Source organism: Cyrtonyx montezumae, unplaced genomic scaffold, assembly GCF_038088225.1.
Source record: "Cyrtonyx montezumae isolate F1298 unplaced genomic scaffold, pur_monq_1.0 scaffold_4, whole genome shotgun sequence".
In the NCBI taxonomy this organism is placed as follows: domain Eukaryota; kingdom Metazoa; phylum Chordata; class Aves; order Galliformes; family Odontophoridae; genus Cyrtonyx; species Cyrtonyx montezumae.
In genome coordinates this window covers 25,999,828-26,021,068 of record NW_027072045.1, presented here as the reverse complement: position 1 = coordinate 26,021,068, position 21,241 = coordinate 25,999,828, and the positions used below count along the sequence as shown (strand labels likewise).

Genomic DNA, 21,241 nt, shown 5'->3' with positions numbered 1-21,241 from the left:
TCATCATTAATTGTACATCCACGCAGCAAACAATGTTTCTCATACACAGAGATTCTCCCTACATATGATTGGTTTCTAATTAATGTTCATTCTATATAGGTAAAACAAATATCCAGGAAAAAAATCATATTTAAAAATTAAATTTAGAAACAGTATTGAACTAGTTTTAAAAGTTTTCAAGCTATTTCTGTTCATGTTTCTTAATATCAGTTACTGCTGTAACTAATAAAACTTCAGCCTCAGCAGAAAAGCTCTTATTAGCACAAGTATTTGAGAATGCCTTGCCTTAAAAGAATACAAAACCAGATCCTAAAATGAAAAGGATAGCCAGGGCTTTCATTATTTAATGGTATTTTGGTTCTTTGTGTTGAAATAAATTGATTTCTTTTATTTATTTTTCATTCAGAATATGTGCCTCGGGAACCATTAAAGCAGTAGTCTTTTCCCAAATATGCAATCAATGTTAAAAGTGTTTCAGAAAATCTCAGTGATGCAATTTAAGGCTTCTGACTGACAAAACTACTTAGCAAATTAATTGATGGGAGGCAATATGTAATGATGAGTTTAATTACTAGACTTCAAGACAAAGGTAAGACTGATAAATTCCAGCTACAGCACATTTTGATGCTGAAATTTTTTCTTCAATCTGTCTCCTTCATTATGGTGATGCACGTATACTCAAAGCCCTGTAGAGACAGTCCATTTGTAATTTGTAATTGACCCAAAAATTAATAAGTTTTCCCAATCCTAAGGTCACATCTGGCAAACACAGACCAGAAGATATGATCTGGATCACAGCCCACCTGTTACAGTTCAAAGGGCTCTGATCATTATCCCAGAAAGAGTCCCAAAAATCATCATTTGTCACAGGAAAGCAGTGGGAAACCTGCCGTGTCCTGGTGACATCTAAATTCTTGGGAATATGAGGTAACAGCTTAGGCAAAAAATGTTCTTCTGTGTAGGAAATGAACTCTCCACTGGGCTGTGCAGACAAATGTCCCTGTCTACTGCAGCCTCTTAGAGGAACAATCAAGAACAAAATAAGAACTAAATCTTACAAGATTTTCATAAAAGAATAAAAAATGCCACTAGCTACAATTATCATCAGACATTCAGAATCACAGCTTGGTCTCCATCCAAGTATGGATATTGGAGTGTTTTACTTATTGATAAATTTCATTACATAATATTAATGAAAACTTAAAATACAGATAACTTGGCGTGCAGTTTTCTGCATCTATGGCCCTGAAAGTCTGCTTTCATTCTTCTTGAGAGCACATACCACCTACTAAGTGAAGTTCACTTGTAACTTTGGTGGCACTCTGATGTAAAATTAAACTTTCCTCCTTGTTTGAGCAATGGGGTTGGAGCAGATCACCTCCAGAAGACCCTTCAAACCTTAACCATTCTGTGTAAGCTACAAAATAGACTTTCTTGACATCTTTACATATGCAGATCTGCCAGGGCATGGGACACAGTGTGAAAAACAAAACCTAGAACTGTGGTATAGAGCTGGAACTGTACACAGAGACAGCCCATTGTTCTGTTATGGCTCACCTAGCCCAGTCAGCCCATCTGGGCCAACCTCAGGCTCACATTCTTCCCCATATAAAATAATGCTAAGAGATGGTAGGGTGAAAAATGGTAAGAAATGGTAGGGAAGCTGAATAATTAATTTGGAAGAAGAGTAAATGCCATGCAGTATTTCAGATGCATTTAAGAAAAGCAGAGAGCTTTTATGGTGGTAGAAATACAAATGCTTTCAAACCAAATTGTCACTCTCATCACCTATATCTTACAAGAATACGCCAGTTCATATTGCACTGCCTGGTTCTACATGTGACAAAACTCTCTAGTTGGGCAAGTTCACATGTAGCAATGCACAGACCAAATATTACTCCCCATTACTTTACACATTACTTTAAATGTGATGTCAGTGTTCCAGCAGACGTTTAAGATGTACTCCTTCCTCTTTTTGTATATTTGTACAGCCTGCATGACAGATAACCTCTATATCACATAATTATTTTGCTGTTAAAGAACTGAATTATCAGTAACACATCATCTTAATGATGCAATAACTTAACATACCACCTTATCATCTAAACAGCATTAAAAATTGCCAGAGAGAGACTAGACCTCTCTATTTCAAAACGATCATGCCTTTGGCCTTCTGCCTTACCTGTATGCAGCATCCAGCTTTTAGCAGTTTCAATGAACAAGCTTCACTACTATGGCTCACTAAAATATTCACTTACCCAAAGCTGAGACCAACAGCCAGAAACTGATTGTTGAAATGTCTGTCCCCTTCTGGAAGCAGGAAGTTTTCTGGTAATCGTGAATTTTCTAGCAGCTGCTTCAGTGACAACAGTTAACGTTCATTAAACCTCTGCTCTCATTGATTCATCCTGTCATTCCCTTTGCTCTGTAAATTGCAGGTCTTAGGTTACTGATATCTGAAAACAACGGGGAAAACAAAAACAAGTCAAAAAAATCAGGTAAACTATAAGCACTACTTCTGTGTACTTATCTTTAATCTTCTCTTGCTGAGGGGGTAAAATGTCTTTATTCATTAGCTGGCCTCCATATTAATTAATTTTTAAATCTATTTTCAAGATATATAGAAAGTAGTTCTCTTTGCATTATAAATTGAATTTACAAAAACTGGTTTCTTCCAGAGATTAAAGTAGGTTTACCACACTGCCAAATTATTAAGTCTGAGAACCTGAAATAAGTCAGAAAGCACAATATCTTCTAGTAGCAATACTTCATATTTCACGGTTTTATTGGCTTTTATAGCTAGTCCATTTAATGTAACATCCATTTTCCAGCAAAAAACTTCTAGGACATCTATTTGTTCAGCTTGCTATTAATTTTGTTTTGTAAACACAGAGCTATCAGTATTCAATAGTGTAACGCATAACTATTTCCCTTGGACCAGGTCTATGGATTTGCTGTATATGACTTCTGGCAAGAATGTCTGAGTTTAGATTTGTTTAGTGTCTGTGGGAATATTAACTAGGATTAGTCAGGAAACAAGGAAATATATAAGGAAGTTTCTATTTCTTGGTAACGTACATTACTTCATGAAGAGAATCACATCATTTAGAGAATAAATACATAAAAACAGACAAAATACAATTTAAGCATACAAAAAAAAATTCAAGACATTCTGATAGGGCTATTTCTCAATTTACTTCTATGTTCATAAATAAAGAATATTAAGTCTCTCCCTACACAGACATGGATAAGATTCAGAAACACATACTGCTTAACTTCTTGATCCCAGTGAACCCATGAAAGAAAACAGAAGTATACATTTACATCACTGTTCTGAGTTGCAGAGGAACATAAGAAGGATAGGTAGTCTGTCTAAAACTCAAAGACTGTGCAGATCCTTCACTGCAAACAGATAAACAGAATCAAAGTGGCTTATAGGTAGATTTTTGCAGTCTCACTACTCTTTCCATTTTATTTTCTTGAAAGTCTGGGAAAATAAATGATAAATTTTGTTCAAATTTTGAAACTAGGAGAGTTTAAAAATCTGAACAAAATTTATCATTTATTTTTGGAGAGGCACAAGTTAAAAAAAATCTAAAAAGGCAGATTTTGATTCAACAGATAAATGAATTAAAAAAAATACCATATCCTTGACAGATGAGGCAACCAGATCATGAGATGAGAATTACGCCCTAATCAGATTTACATTGGAACAAATTCTTCAAGACAAGACTAAGAATGATAGTGGGCCATACTGACCGCGATGTCTGCTTCTATTCCAGAAAGAAGAAAGTAAATGAGAGATCTATTTTAGGGTTCAAAAAGCACAGGCTAACTCCCTATAGGACTGTAGGAATTCTTCCACTCCTCTCTCATTAAGAAAAAAAGACTCTGTATGGAAAAACACTTACAAACAACATCTACATCTCTGAGGGTAGCTCAGGACAAGGATTGCCTTAAATGATTTCCAAAACATTCAAATCTTGTCTTTTCTGTTGTAGTGAGATAAGAATATCTTTTATCCACACTGTAATGCAGAAACAGATATAAATGTCACATCTCTCTGTTGGAGTCCTTTGCTGCTTTCTGGTAAAATGGCAGTGATTTTTGTCAGCTGGTGAAACTGCCTCCATCCCATCAAATTATAGAGTATTTGCAGTGTTAAGGTACTGTACAATCTCACATAGATATACTTGTTAGAGTTCACAGGTGAATTCAGTTCTATCTTACATCCCCACCAAATTCTTCAAAAAAAGAAGTTGCATTGCTTCAAAAGAAGCATTTCCCTGACACATGTCCCTGATTCTGACTTCCATGTTAGATGCCATTCTGTCACACAGCATCAAAATGCAATGAAATATTGTCAGGAATGTTCAAACCCTTCTGCCAAACCATCAACATCCACCTCCAATGTCATAGACCAACAGAATAAATCAGGAGGCATTACTTTTGGAGCAGCCTGTGCATAGCTTATTTGTACACCTCCTTAGCTCTGCTCCTTTGAGAGCCTGTCAAAAACTTTACATTTTTTGTCAAAGTCTCTGAAGTCTGACATTCAAATTCTCCTTTTGCAAAGAAAATATCACTCTTAGGCACACTGTAAATCTCATGCCCTGTAACTGAACCTTTGTGCACTGCAAGATGAAGTCTGGGCATTGCTGAATGACCATTTCTGCAACCTGTGTATGGCAAATTTCACATGTCCTGACTCTGCTTTCCACACAGCAGCCTGAACTGACTCACACAGACAGAGATATAGCTCCCATGGATGCGGAAACTAATTAATATGCTGTCCAGTCTGCCAGCTGCCTAACTCTGGATTACTTTGCTTTTAGAGTTTCTTGTTCTGAAACCCATCTGCACATTTCCCTCTCTGTGTGCAATCTCTGACAGTCTGGACTCCACCCCAGTGTTTGACACCTTTTTTCACATACACCTAATAGGTACCAAAAGTTGCAACATACATCATCTTGACACGTATACTTCTAAAATATGCAGAAATACAAACACTTGAAGCATTAAAATAACTCCATACACTTCCTAACGCCTTCCATGTATGTAGATGTTCTTTGTGACAAACAATGTGCTCCAAAACATTTGACAGAACCCTTTTTATTTGGTTGCTAAATGCATAAAAATGCTGCAGTCATTAATAGGCACCTCTGCTAGTGCTAGAAGCATTGGTGCCCTTGCAAATGAATTTTCTGCTGCACATGTGTCTAGAGCAGTGTGACTGTGGTATCTGTCCACTGTCAGGAGATATGCTTGGAGGCAAACTGAAATAGTTTTGTTGTGAAACAGTTCAGCCTTCTGACCTAACTACAGATGATATGAGGAGTGGCCACCATGACTGGGCAGTGTTTCGTGTTGCCTGTTGGTTGCTAGACAATCTAATACTTCAGAGAGTTTTGCCCAGAAACAGCAAACTGATGGCAACTGCAGAGGGTGGATCACTGGATCTCTTCCTGTGGTTACTAACAAGTCGAGACAAAGCCATAAACTGAAATCAAATAAAAACAAAATACATCTCAAGTTGATTTTCCTGCTTCTTAAAGATACCATTAATTGCAGATAATTGCATTGTAATTTAAAATCTGACAATTAAGTACATATTCATAAAAATATGAATGAGAGAGAGATGTGGTTGTGAATATACAGTTGAAAAAGTAACAAGCTGAAAGCTTTAGAAATGATGAGAAATGACTGAACCAGTTTAAACAAAATAAACACACCCCTGAGACAGTCCAGCTGAAACTTTCCATTAAAACGTCTGGGAGTGCTCAGTACCTGGCAATTTCCAGCCAAATTGCCAGAACAAATTAGCAGCTGTGCTTTCACTGTGCATCTCAAACACATAAAATCCATACAAAAACAGGCATTACGACGATGGGTAAAAACAACATTAAGAAATGCACAATTTAGAGGAAATAGTTTCTGCTATTTTGAGTAGCATTCAGAAAATGGAGGGTTTAAGCAAAGTAAACTTGATACACAGGAAAAAATAATTAGTTGGATTAATACAGGGAAAATGGTTAGTACTATCTTCATTCACTTTCTACCTGTCCCCATGAGAAAGGCAAGAATGGGGAGAGATGGCTTTGAAAGACAATACATCAACCATTTGGAGATAAAAGATGCACAGGAAGAGGTTTTAAAATCAATTAATCAGAAATATCTTGCACAAACTCTAAAAGGGGGGGGGGCAATCATTTACAGTGGCAGAAGTGTCAAAACCAAAAAAGTATCGGCACCAAAGTTCACTGCCTAGGTTAAATACAGCTTTAAGTTTAGCAAGGATTGAATCTCTATCAGAAATAGCCTATCTTGAACAAAATTTCTAGTTAGGGTTTAGAGTAGATGAGACAACTGACTCTACCTTATTTTCAATATTTGAAAAGTTTAATTCCCACATGGTTCCCTGTTTTGAAAAGTGCCCATTCCTCATCCTTCTTGTGGCATTAACTTAAGAGATTTATGGTCTGCTATGCTGATCTTATTCCAATTGCTGCTTTCTTTAATCTTGTGCATCCAGATCACCACACACAATTGCACAGTTGATTTTTTTTTAACTGATTTTAGGATCGGTTTATATGGCCTAGCTGACATTTCACAAAGACAAATTCAATTTCGATTGTATGAATATGTCATTATTCATCAAAATTTATTTAGCTTTTAAATGAAAGAAGAGGCTGAGTAAACTACAGTATATAATCTGGAACAATTCCAGTTCACCGCTTTTACCCTTCTGAATTGCCTTACATATTCTGAAATGCATTTTACAGCAAGGGGAAGATTTCACAGACACTAATATACTTAAACATTTATTCAGGTCACACATCATTCTGCCATTCACTGAACAGTAAGCATTAGTAAAAAACACTATTTCCATTATTCATTAGACACGGGAAAGGGAGGGCAGCTCACGTAACATATCAGCTAGTGCTAGTCCTGATGAAGGGGTTACCAAGCTACTCGCAGTTAAGCTGTGTTTTCAGCTAACAGCTGGTTGAGTTATGAGAGCTTCCCTTAAGTCATTCCTGAGTGCACGGCAACATCTTCAGATAGAGCCCCAGTTATTGGGGAAGTATTTCAGGCTTTCACAAGTTCATAGCATGGATTAGTAGTTTATGGTACTTTCTTCTCAGTCTTGGAACTATAAAGAAACTTGATCAAAATTTACAAGACCGTTCATTTATCCTCCATTCTGTCACCCAACCCCAGGGCTGTTCTGCCCTCTGAAAACATGAGCTTCTCTGAAAGAAGTTTGATTAATAAAGTTTGTCAGCATTTCAAAGGTTAAAACGAGAACTTAAGCAAGCATGAGCCATTTGTCTTGTTTCTTTTTTTTTAGTCTTTGTGGAGATAAAAGAAGTTCAAACTTCTATCATATTTTTCTACATTAACCTCCCAGCTTCTTCCATGAAATACTGATAATAAATTATGGTACTTAAGGCTTTTAGAAAATGAAATGGAAAGTAAATTATAATGCATCATTTGCCTTTTTTGGAGAATCATCTTACAGAGACAGAACAATAAATCTGCAAGACCAGCCTTTGTGAAGTCCCACCATGCAGAAGTATCTGTTGCTCTGGGATTGCATAGCTAGCATAGTGCCTATCATTCTTGGAGAGCAAATTCATTTCCTTGTGTTACCTTTTAAAAATATTTCCAGTCAAAGCCTCTCGTGCTGTAGAGTGCTGAGTTCTCTACTAACAAGGGAGAGGAAAGGCACACATCTTACATTGGACTCCAAACAAAATGAATGCGAATATCACTGCTGAATACAATAGGGCTAGCAAATGCCAATACACTGCTTGGGATGAGATTTTTGCTCTCATTCTTCCTATACTACAAAAGATAATTTTGGTCCACAATGATCCCCCAGAAGGCAGAAAAGGCTTGACTGCAAGGTACAAACCAACAAAAGCATCTGAATTGGATCTAGTGGCTTCCCTAAATCGTTATCAAAGTTTTCCACAAAACTTCAGTAGATGGTTCTGGCTTAACTTTTCTTAGCTTAGTCAAATAAGGGATAAATTAATTATTTGCCTAACTCTTCATATATAGCAGACATGGTATTTTAGTTAACCTGACAAAAGGCACAATCTGGTCTGGAGGAAGATTTTTATTTTTTTTTTTCTATCAGAGGCATTCAGAGAAGAGTTGAGAGCAAATCATAATTAATACTAAAGACAAGCCCATTTTAATAACCACTTCTCATGACTGTATCAGATATTAATTTAAAGTAAGGCTAGCACATTTGGTGCACTTGCTTGAATATCAATAAACCACAATGCTTCTCCAAAGCAAGTGTTAAACGCAAGTGCTATTAATTTAAGTTTTATTTAAATGTTGAGATATAATTATTTCCTGTGGGATTTTAACCATCTAATAGCATATGCCAAAAGTGGCAAAACCATCTTAACTTGGAAAATTTTCTCTTAATTTTAATTCATGACTACATAAACACCTAATCACTAATACAGGTACTGAGGTAAAAGAAACACAGAATCACCAAGGTTGAAGAAGACAAGATCATCCAGTCCAACCAAAAATGTACACAATTTAACCTATGGCATATTGATAACTGGACAAAGTATTTTAAAGCCTGAACTTTGTGCCTAACACACAGCAAAAATTGATTTGCCTGACACAGTACGTGCCGCTCATTCTACAGCGCAGTGCCTTGGGAAGAGGCAAACAGCGATGCTGTCTGGGATATACCTGAACCTATTACTTTGCTTCTTCCATATAAGATTCCAAACACCATTATTGCTTGGTCACTGCATCCAACAGTCTGCATATGCCCAAGCAGTCTTTCTTTGCACTTTGTCCTGAAATACACCTCCCCTCATTGTCTCCTCTGTCACCTTTGTCAGCAAATTATCTTAGCCACCTTGCAGGAACTTCCTGGACTATGCATGCTGGCAGCGTTGCTTTTCCAGAAAATATCAGGGTGGTTGGAGTACCCTGTGAAAACCAGTGCCTGTGATTGCAAGGCTACTTTCTGCTTTCAACTTCCTCCTCCTCAACAAGCGACCCTAGAGGGACTCCACTCACACAGAAAAGATGATGGGGTTGGCCAGGTTTGCTCAGGGAAAGCTCACTGTTACCCACATTACTGCAAAATACACTGGTAACAACCTAGTTTGCATTTGGTAAGGTTTTTGAAAGTTGTTTTATTAAGCAATGACAGAAATCAAGCAGTACTGAATGAATAGCAAGATCAGATGTCCACAATGCACAGCATATGGGAGAATGAATGGTTTGGGTAATTTTAATGAACACAGCATTCCTCCTGCCATTTCTTAAACAGTATCTGGTAAAACTATTGCCTGATTCCCATATTTGGCTTCAGTTTTTAAAGCGTGACACACAAGGGAATTTTATATAATTTGATATAATTTTGCTGTCCCCTCTCAGTGGTTTTATAAGACTAGTCACATATCATATAGATTACCTAGCATTACGTGCTAATACATTTTTTCCATAAAACTGTATCTGTCATTGCTTTCAGGAATCTTTCTTATTATTGTCAATCTTGCATTCATATGCCTTCCTGCTGCAATGTTCTACTATTTTAAATGAGATTTTAATTTTATTTTTGGGATCCATCTTAAGAAGACAAAATCTTTTGCAAGCTTTCACTGTCGAATGATATGAAACTTCGTTTCAATTTCTCATTACAGGCTTTTAAGTTGTACGCACTTATTCTACAGTTCACACTGAACCTTATTCCCCCAAAGAAATCAGATTTTAATAGCATATATTAGTCATACCTGTATCACATTATTTCAGAATTTCTCTTAGTTCCGAAGAAGCTTGTCCCTTTGAGGAACAAGTGAGCTTTACTTATGCCATGAGACATTTCAACTATGTTCAGTCTAGAGAAAGTAAAATGGGAAGGTAAAACAGACTGAGTCCTTAGAAGAAAATGTTTTAGTTGTCTGAAATGTCATTTTAAGCAACTTCTAATTTTACTTTTCCTTGCCTTCAGCAAATGCAGCTTTAAACCATTTAATAACATGTGACTGCTTCACAGGAACACAGAGCAAGTGACAGCCTGCTTTGAACACCTGTTCTTTGCCAAGTCTCTTAGAGATTCACTAGCCAGCGATTCTAGTTTTGTAGGACTTCCTAAACTGTGTGTGATAGCCCCCAGTTCTTACGTTCAAGAAATATAATACTGTAACCCAAAGATCCTCTTGCCAGCTGCTTAGCTCCCTGAAGCCATTTCATCCATCCATGTTTCACAGGCTAGTTGCTACATCATTGTGGGTTATTTCCTAGTTCATGCCTTTAAATAAAAATACACAAGACCTACTCTGGAACATCAGCATAAAACAGAGTCTAACTGTTAAATAATTTCCTCTTTGCTTAAGTAAAATCACAGATTTTGGAATTTGTTGATTTCATATAAGAAAAGACAGTAAAGGTTCAGAAGTAGAGGCTATTTCACCTGAAATTCAGTCTAATTTGAAGTGAGCTATGTTAACCTATGTAATATAAAAAAGGAGGAAAAATTTAATTTGAAGTTCCAAGTGAAAATCCTCTAAATGATGAATCATTAGATACCATAAAGCCTTTTATTCTTCACAATAATCTGTATAAACATTTTTTCAAACTTGTCAGTCTTGTTACAGATCCACCCCTTTGTTAAAAATACAACTTACTCTTAGCTGAAAAGAGTCACAGGACCATATCAGAATCCAGCTAGCTCACCTCAGGCATCTCAGGTACTAAGGTACTAAGGTACATCACTCAGGTACTAAGACAACAATACCTTTCTTTTCATGCAGAGATTAGAAATCAAAGTGTATTCCTTTGACTGATACTGCAGTGAGGTATCTCAGTTAAGCATAGCAATACACTCAGTGAAAATCTCAGCAGAAGCTATCCCCATATACACCATTGTGTGCAACAGGGATGGGATTCTTCCCTCCCTAATTTTTCACGAAAAGAAATATTCAGCTATTAACTAAATCTCAAGTCAGGGAGAATTCCATATGTTGCAATTTTCTAAGACACTGTGACATTGCCTTTAATATCTGATTGTCTTTTGACACTCACATGAGTTTGTGGCTGCTGTTTTCTGCAGCTGAACAATAAATCCCTCTCTGGACTACAGATCACTCTAGAATAAACAAAAAATCCCACACTCTAAAGAAAATTCACAGATTTTATAGATATAATATTTATAATGCTATAATATATATATATTAAAAATAAATTTCATAAATACTACTTTGAAGATGTCTCGCTAAAGTGAAAAAGGTACTTGTGCCCTTTCATGTCTATCTTGTAAAAGAAAGATTTGCAAGCCTTACTGTTTACCCACCTTAATTCATGTTTAGACTAACTGGTTTTGCTGGCAGGATGTAGAAGTTCAGAGATGAACTGTCAGTGGAAAGAAGTTCAAATATGAAGAACTGAGCAGGAAATAAATTTGAGGAACCAGAATCACAGAATCCTTAGAGTTGGACAGGACTTCTGAAGACCATCTAGTCCAACTCCCGTGCACCAAACAGGAATACCACAGCTAGATCAGGTAGCTCAGGGCCCTATGCAGCCTCACCTTGAAAGTCTCCAGGGACAGGGCATCCATCACATCCCTAAGCAACCTGTGCCAGTTCCTCACCACTCTCACTGTAAATGATTTTTTCCCTCTATCTAACCTAAATGTACCCTCTTCAAGTCTGAAACCATTCCCCCTTGTTCTATGACAACAGACCCTACTAAAGATTGTCCCCTTCTTTCCTGTAGCTCCTTTTAGATACTGACAGGCCGCTATCAGGACACGTCGAAGCATTCTCTTCTCCAGGCTGATCAATCCCAGATCTCTCAACCTGTCCTCCTAGGGGAGGTGTTCCATCCCTTGGATCATTTTCACAGCCACAGCCCTCTCCTGGGTGCACTCCAACGGATCTATAGCTCTCCTGTACTGAGGACTCCACGTTTGGACTCTGTATTCCAGGTAAAGTCTCGCCTCCCTCACCCTGCTGGCCATGTTTTTTTCTTTGTTGTTATTGTTTTTGTTTTAAATGCAGCCCAAATCTACCTAGAACTCCTTAATTTCAGTGAACTTCTACCAGTGTCTGTTTGGGGAAGAGAATATGCTTTTCCATTTGGTCATGCAATCCACTTCAAAGGAGCTGATGCTGCAGAACCGAACGTGGGCAGGAAGGAACAAAGCAAATAGCTGCTGGAAGGAGCATAGCAGCATACTTCTGAGGCAACTGAAATGTCCATGATTACTTTGCTACCCATAATGTTAGAATCTGAGAGAACCAATATAGGTTCTCCTGATTCTCCTAGTATTTGTACTAAGTGAGGAAACAGGAGCTCTGCCAGGGGTGCTATTAATCTTATTTCTCTTTCTCCTCTGTTAGCTTGCAATGATAGCCTAACTACTGCAGAGGAGTATTTTGTAAGTAAGACCAGAGGGAGACAAAGATTGTGTCAGCAAAAAGCATGCACGAGGTCATATAGACTAAAGCCTCATTTCCTCTGGAAATATGCCTTTCTTCTAGAGCATCCTTAAAGGACAGAAGTGTTGATACCCTCAGTGAGATGACAGCTGGACACAGAAAGTCCTTCAGAACTGCAGTTCCCCACAGACTAAATACTGTTCTGCAATAAGTCACTGCCATGATGTAAGATTTGTATGTACTCTCCTTCTTATGTCTATAGAAGACAAATTTCAGGATGTCATAACTTTTGGTTTGCCTACAGGACAGCTGATGTGAAAATGTGCTTCCTCCCCACTTCTCTTTGGAGGAGGTGACTCATAGCATAACATTATCTCACTGTAATAACCTTATTATCAATAGTCATCAGGTAATAAAAGCCTTTGTAAATTAACAGAGTTGATCTTTCAGAGATGCAAAGAATGAGTATTCCTGCCCTCTTCTTTGAAAATTTCCCTTGGCATTCCTCTGTGAATTTCCATCTCTGCTGTGTTTGGTAACAATGTGTATTTTTTTTCCTTCTTCCCCTTGAAAGAAATGCAGGTCATCAAAACAATGTGAAAGAAGCAAACAAAATTAAAGAATGAGTTACTTAGACATGCTCAGAGCACTTGAGATTTGAGGCCATTGTTGTCACATGTAAATGGGAAGTGAAGGAAGCATAACGCCAGGGAAGACAAATTTTGTTTTAGCTTTATGCTTTGAAAACGAAACCACAAAAGTGCACTACTTCAGACAGTATTCTTGCTGTAACCCTCCTACTGACATCTTTGTGGAGAAGCTGAGAAATTTCAAGATTGAAAGTGATGTAATTAGTAATTACACATCTAAAAGCTTCACTTGCTTGTTTGACTCCTACCTGTGCACTATTAGACACTACTACTCTCTGGCTCACCAAAGTGAAGGCTCACCAAACCCAATCTCCAGCAGAGAGCTTTGTCGCTAATCTAAATAATCTCTCTGCACTGGTTACAAGACTGACTTCTCTCAGCTTGAGCTACACACTGCCTGCTATGAACAATTTATCTGTGGCTTTGCTCACCTTGCTTACTTTCAGTGACATTTGAGTCATTCTGTAACTGCTTTTTTATTATTATTATTATTTTATACTGTATGCTGCTCCTCTTCAGAATACTGACAACATCTTTTGAGCTTCCAATAAAGGCATAAGGATGTTAGTTCTCATATGTTCACCTTCTCAAGATGTTGTTCAAGAAAAAACTGATATTCAAAATTTGGAGAACAGGAATGGAATCCATCATTAGCCCTGCAAGGGGTGTGAATCTACCCTACTTCATTTTACAAGCATATTGTGAAAACACTGATCACCACGCCCACTGGTTTTCACTTTGGTGTCTCTCTGTACACACTCTTTTGTCTGCACAGTCTTCTTTTCAGTTAATGCACTTCACAGGCAAATCCCTACATGATCACCTGAGTGACACACACAGCACTGTGTGGCACTTCCAAAAATTGACAAGTGGGCAAGAGTTTGGGGCACTTCGTGACTAAAATGATTTCTGGAGTGAGTGTTTTACAACTTGAGCTGGAACTTCTTCACAAAACAGCCCAGAGCATTCACATAATTAATCTTGATGTCACTTCCAGAAGGTTTCCAAGTCAGGGAGACTGATTTTATAGCAGGCTCTCATTGCAGTGTTCCCAGTCTCATTCTCTCTTGTTCAGAAGGTATGTTCATACCTGTCCAGGAACTTATTGCTTGCTTTTAACCTAACTGCATTTTTCTTCTTTACCACTTTCTAAGTCTGTAAATCTGGTCATTACCTTATACAATCTATTGCCCTGCCTGAATACTGCATTGTTTAGCAGCTCTCAATACTACTGATCGTTTCAGACCTGATTTTAACACTTCACCATCCCTCATCTTTTGGATCACCGTACCCAAAACATAAACTCCCTCTTCATCCATGAGGCATCGCTCCACACTTCATTCACCTTCACTGGTTCAGAAATGATGCTCTCCCAGCCCCTAACAAACTACCGACTGGCACAGCTGAAAACAGACCCCCAGAGCTGAGCACCTCAGTCTCAGCAGGCACATCAAAAAGCAGTACTGATCAAATTCACACAATCTGTTAGGCATACAGCAACAACTAAAAGTTACTTGAGACCCCTGAAGGCAAAATTCTGAACCATTAAATTGTAATTGATCTGTCCTTATTTTAGTCAGCTGAGGATTTTTACCTTTATAACCTTCGTGATGCAGACTTCAGGGACTGCGAAGATTGCAGAACTTCACTTAGCTGCATACCATAGCATCAGAATTTCCCCCTCCACCTGCTCCCAGTTTCTTTCCCTTTCAGCCACAACCCACCAACAGGAATGCGGCAGCACATTTCCTGTCTCAGTTATGCCAAGTGCCCTTGCCTGGGACAGGCACACAGACTGCTTCTGAACAGCAAGAGTGCTCTGTGGGATATACAGAATGTAGAAGGAGCTGCTCAAAAGAATAGTTGTGAAATGTGGGTTCTTATCCTGCAAAGCTGTGCGGGACTGTGCTCAAGGCAAGGGAGGGTCAGACAGACCCTGGCAAGAGGGCCCTTAAGAAACAACTGAGCCAGGGGAAGGTTATAGTTAGATGTTCACCTGCTTGAGTGTATGTTTGGTTGTTGATGCAAAGCTTCCTTTACCAGTGGCAGTGTGAAATCAATTTCATGTAAGTTGGAACATACACACAGAAATCTTAGAACTGCCTAAAGATATATTGCCCTTAATATGTTTTCTGTTTTCTTTAATCAGCTTTATATTTATAGGGTGACTGAAAAAGAATGCTATACATTATTTATTAACATTGATTTTAAACATCATTCAATTTATAATCACAAATTACTTAAGAAAATTGTGTTGATCTTATTTTTTTTCTCCTTAAAGAAAATTAAGTATTTAATTATTAATGGAATTTTATTGATGACTTCAGTAAACGAGTTCTCAAAAATAATAGAGGGGCATAGAGATAACTAGCCATGGTACAGTTACATAACGTTATCAGTAATTCCAGTGTTTATTGCATTTCTTAAATTAAGGAAATATTGGTGCAGATTTAGAAAGAAAGCTGCATTTAAATAAGGACAAAAATAGTGATCGGTTCCAGTATTTCCTGAATTTACATTTGGAAAAGGCTTATTTTTTACCAGAGGCCTTTATCTTCTGTCTAGACCAGTTCTGCTGTGCTGACCACTCATTATGGTAACAGGTTGCAATGAAAAATCCCTTGGAGGATGCAGTTCAATTACTCAATGACATTCACTTACGGATATTGATTAGACCATGCATTATTTGACTTCCCCTTTGATACTTTCTGTCACAAGCAAATGGTTACACCCTTTCCACGGGGCAAAGGAAGATGGAATTCATGGAAATGAAATTACTTTGAGGTTTATAAAACTTCAATTTAACTTGAATGGAAAACAGCCAATTAAATACATTACACAGCAAATCTCAATAAAAGAGCACAGGTTCAGATCTTTGCTCTCACCATGTAAGCCTGCAGTAGACAATTTTGAGCAGCGTCATACAACGACCAGACTGATAGCATCTGGAAACGCAAATCTGCAAGTACTAGTTTTCAGGTAGTTTCAGATAATCATTTCTTCATTCAATCTCTTATAGAGTCACAAGCTTCTAATTTCAATTTCCTGGGTTTTTGATTACCTTCATCCTGTTACATTTGCTATCTTCTGATGATAGGTCTGTTCTACTGCAATACACATAGCTGTTCTGCTAATACATTATTCTGTTGTTTTATCAATCTTTAAAATGTCAACTTTTTCATTACTGCAATGTTTTTTATTCCATTAGAAATCTTAAAAGTAACTATTATTTTTTTATGGCTTATCAGTTACAATCCATTTGTATCCAGTCAAAGTGCAACAGTTCATAAAATTGTGTGGTGTATGATATGTGGCTGATGAGATGCTGTAACTTATTAAGCAAAATATTTCCCTTAGTCTGCTCTTCTGAAATTATTCTTACAGCTCAGAAAGTCTTATGGTCAGGCCAAAGCCTAACTGCTTACGTCTGCTTTCCTGCTTGTTTTTATTGCTCTGGCTAATGAAGTGATCAACAAAGAGATACAGCCTGCCAGAAACAGCATATCTCATAGCCTTAGCACTCCTGCTGACTTCCCAAGCCAAGGCGACTAGAAGCACACAGGGATTGGAGGCTGTTGCAAGCCCTCCAGGTGACCCATGCACAGTTTCTCTCATGTTGCACATTGCCAGTTAGCAACCCCTGCTGAAGCCAAGAGGAGATTTCAGTGGTAGTCCTACTCTGCTGTGCTGGCCACCTTAAAACTTCTCTCATGTTCCTGGAAATTTCCAGCAGGCAATATCCGCATCCCAACTTACTCAGGTAACATAAAAACTACCATCACCATAGTTACCTGCTTAGGTCTACCCTAGCTAACTTAGTTTCCTGTGCTGGCCTTTCTCGTGCCACATTTCTTGAGTCTCAAGTCCTACTGAGTGCTTAACAAACCCATCCACCCACTTCTCACAGATGTCCCTGTGAGAATACACAAACTCTCTCCATGACCTGCATCTTCACAGTGATACTTTTCCTCCCCCACTTGCTCTCAAGAGAAAGGCATCTTGCACTCCTAGCACCACTCCCTCACAACTTCTGAGAAGCCATGCAGTAGGCAACATGCAGTAGGCAATGACTTCTCAGAACATTTCTCATCACCTACCTGCACTTCCTCCCTCTTCTTTCATATTTTTTGCCGTAGCAAGGAGACCATAGCTTCATGTCAGCTGTAAAGTTAGAAGATCCTGGATCAGATGCCCAAAAACTGCATCTTTATAAACAAAATGCATTAAGAGCCAGCCCTCGGCTTACTTTCAGGCGTTTCACTACAATGGGTATCTGCTGAGACTAGCAACAGGGGGACCAAAGAGAGGCAGTGGGAAAGATGTGTTCTCATCTGACCACATAGCTATTTGGAACTGGCAGGATCATCTCAATGCAGGTTAATTCCCCTTGGAAAAAATGGAGATGTACGAATTCTATTATGGCCAGTACGCAATGACAACTAAATCCCAAAGGCAGACCTGAATACAGGAAAAAAAATGAAAAAAATTGCTTTGAAGTTTCTAATCCGCTGCTCTGGATTTTCTATTTTAGGTTAAGGGTGTTTTTTTTTAAAGGACATAGTGCAGATCTGATTGTTTAGTTTGGGGAGCACAAAGGGAGAATAAGATGCACACACATGCATATAGTCTTAGGGACCCCTGTCTGCTAATGGCTTTAATCCAGCAGTTGAATAAATCAGTAAACTTACCAATCTGTTTAAAAGTGGTCAAAAGCCACTGCAGGCTGACTGGTGCCTGCTCTGGCTTCTCTGGTCCTTTTAATATTTTTGGCACATCTGTGTCTTCACAGGGTTGAAAAATGTTGATTTTTGATAATACGGTGAGGGATTCACAAAGATATCTCACAAAGAGATCTAGGGCAGTTACGTAGAGAAGGCTGTCACTGATGTCTCTGTAAGAGAAATGAAAAAGACAAAGAATAGGTGCTTCCATATATTTGCATCCATAATAAAATACCTAAATCATGTTTCTTTCTATTAACATTCTGTTAGCTATCGTGCTTTGTCACTGCTTCTGAAAGCTACTGCATTGCAAATGTACCAAAATCATTCTGAAGGGAAAAAGTGAACAAAGATAATAAATTCATTTAATTCCTACCCAGTTCCATTGATCAGTATTATCCATTTCCCACAGTTCTGTTCCTCTCATAAAAATCTTTTGTTCGTGACGTTAAGGATATATTTCAGAAAGCCTGTAGGTTTAGATAATGACAGGCTACCCAGGTTACTTTTTTAACTTATCAATAATTCTCCTCGTGCAGAAGAGAAAAAAAAAAGAAGTAAGAAATATAGTAGGTGTGTCACTGAACTCAAGAAGTAACAGCCTGTAGATTGGAGCAAGGTTTAATTTGCAGTGACTACACTCTCATAAATCCAAACAAGTGATTTGCAGTCCACTCACACCTCCTGCTGGTCTGGACAACGTGTACTGCAGGTCTTCTGGCACACGATATCTTAAATATCTTAATCAGTCTCTTTTCTTTTCCATCCTCCTTTCTGCCCATTGCAGAACCCACTCTCTGCCTCCCCAAGAGCATCAGCGAGCTCTGCCCTTCCACTGCCATGTGCGTAGTCGTGCCCTGCCCTTTCTGGGGGAACATCCCACGCAGGGAGGCATTGCAAGACCTTTCCAGACTTGCTGACATCTGCCAGGAGGAAATGGAGTCAGCCCCACAGCACTGCCCTGAGCACGCAGCCTGCAGCCCCTGTGCTCACTGAGCCCTGTGCACCCCACACTGCAGCTGGGTCCAGGTGCTACTAAAAAAATCAGATAACCCCCAAGGGAGATAAATATGCTCCGTACTTCCCCTTCTATTTGCACAGTACAGCTGAATTTAGGCACAGTCATCTTGATCAAAGGTGTGAAATGCATTTTAACGTGTCTATTAATTAGTTTTCCATAATTTCAGTTTCTGCATAACTTTATAGCACAGATGTCCTTTTATAGCTAAATACAAAGGTGCGTGCAAGTATTTTTACATCACGCACAAAGAGATTTATTTAATAGCAATATTGGTATATTATAATACCTTAAATACCACCAAAAAGTTATTGTATAAAACAGAAAAGTACAGAAGTTGCACTAAGTCTTGCAATGTCTCATGGGAATGCTTGAAAGGAAGAATAAGTACAATATTCATACTTGGTATTCACAGCCTGCTCATTACACATTTTTAGAAATACGTTTAACCCCCCCCCCCCCCCCCCCATATTTAATTAAAAAGAAAGCAGAAGGAGTAGGAGGAACAAAAATGTTCTCAACTTCAATGACACTATTGAAAAATAATTATTTCAAAACTGCTTATCTGTTAAAAAGCTGGCAAGCTACCAGGATCTTGATTGCTGTAAGCAATTTTATAACTGCTCTACACAGATAAATTTAACAAAGAGAAATTAATTTCAGTCTCGTAATAAGTCTCATCTCATTACCAAAACAACGTCTGTGCAGCAAGAGTCTTGTGCAAAGGACTACAAGTAGAGGATTGGTGTGCAGGCGTTTAACAACTGCCTCGAAAACATCCACCTCGAAACTCTGAATTCCATTAATGCTTCTCCTTTCTAACATCATCTTTCCTAATTGTATAAGGCAAAATGCATCCCAGTTTGACTTGTATTTTGCCCATTGTGTTTGAGGAAGCCAGCTGTCTGCCTGGAGCCATCCTTTATTCTCAGCCTCTGAGGAAAACGCCCCTGGGAGTAGTAATAAGAATCTCCCTCCTTCGAAGAACGGTATCAACGATGCTAATATCAACCTGCACCTTCCTTTTATTTTTTTTTTGACATTCTAGGGCACATAACAACATGTTAATTATCTGTCAGACTTATCTGTCCACAGATACCCTTAAAAATACAACTGAAGAATGAAGGTATTCTGCGGGGAAATAGCAGTCTCCCTCCTTCATGCCTCCGTACTGTCCTTTCCTGGGAGTGAGATTCCCACAGGACAGTTCTATTACATCCCTACATCCTTCATCACACCTTTGAAAATACTTCAAAACACAGCAAGACCAAGATACAAAATATAAATTTGACATCAAATTCAGCGACAACTATGCTCTGCAAAAGAAAAAGCACAAAACAATAATAGAGTGTGTAACGAGCCATAAATCCTGCCACACTAGAACTCATGCTTGCAGTTCCCAGGTGGCACTGCTTGAGCAGAGGCATTATGAATAGCCTGCCTTTGTCCTTCTACCATGTACTGGTGATCTTGCTATGGCACACCAGCCAAGGTTTAAAAAAAGGAACACATGATGTACCTTGATGGAACTCCTAATACGGACTTCAGCTTTGCCAACACATAACATCACTATACAGCATCACATCCTTGGGAGCCACAGTAACATTTTCTGCTACTAGGCATCCCATTCAACAAACTGCAGAGAGCAGATACACCAGTACAGACAACATTTTTTTCACGAGGCACTCCTTGCACATTTGCTGATGTACTTGAACACGCAGATCAATACCTCTTTGCAGAGTACACACTGTGAGCAGCAAGAAAACTGTTTTCTTCAATCCAGTATATCCTTGCAACCACAACTACTTTTATGTTCTTCTTTACTTCTTCCCAATTAAAGAATTATTTTCTTCAGCAGTTTTGCTTCCTTGGCATAAAGCCATCTACAGATCTATAGAAAATGTATGCTTCTAACAAAGCAGATACTGTATTAATCTTAAACTTTTCCAAGGAAGAAAAAATAAACAAAGATAAGAATGTGCCCCTACGTTCCTTTGAATATCTCGTATGTTAATTATAACCAATCTAAGTTTCTTGACCGATCACCTCAAAGACATTTGTGACTGTTCATTTCCTTGTTTCCACAGCAGCCTTTCCATGATGTCATTATTTTCTTTCCTCTTTTCTCTTAATTCTATGAGGAAATAATGACCGTTCAATAGTAATCTTGTTGCTGCTTTAAAAAAAAAAATGCAGAAATACTTGTGTGTGTGCGTCTTAAAGCAAAAACAACTCTGGGAAAATGGTCCTTGTCCAGTGGAGCTAATGTCATTCTCTAGTTACTAATGCAAGCCAGTCTGTACCTAGTGAGAAACACTGAGCCACTGCAGTTGAAAATGTTGATGGCGATTCACGTGAAGACCACCCACCTATATCCACATTGTATGAGATGCCATTTTAGAGGAAAAGGAAAGATAAAAGCAA

General features: G+C 38.3%; 1 long non-coding RNA gene across 1 annotated transcript in view; it reads right to left on the bottom strand.

Annotated features, from left to right (window-relative positions):
• Positions 1-14,758, bottom strand: part of LOC136055161 (uncharacterized) — a 250,563-nt gene extending 235,805 nt beyond the window's left edge. The window contains exons 1-2 of the long non-coding RNA XR_010622812.1: positions 14,673-14,758; positions 2,259-2,456 (exon numbers count right to left, since the gene is read on the bottom strand). This is a non-coding gene — a long non-coding RNA (uncharacterized LOC136055161). The remainder of the gene's footprint in view (positions 1-2,258; positions 2,457-14,672) is intronic.
• Positions 14,759-21,241: the final 6,483 nt, after the last annotated feature.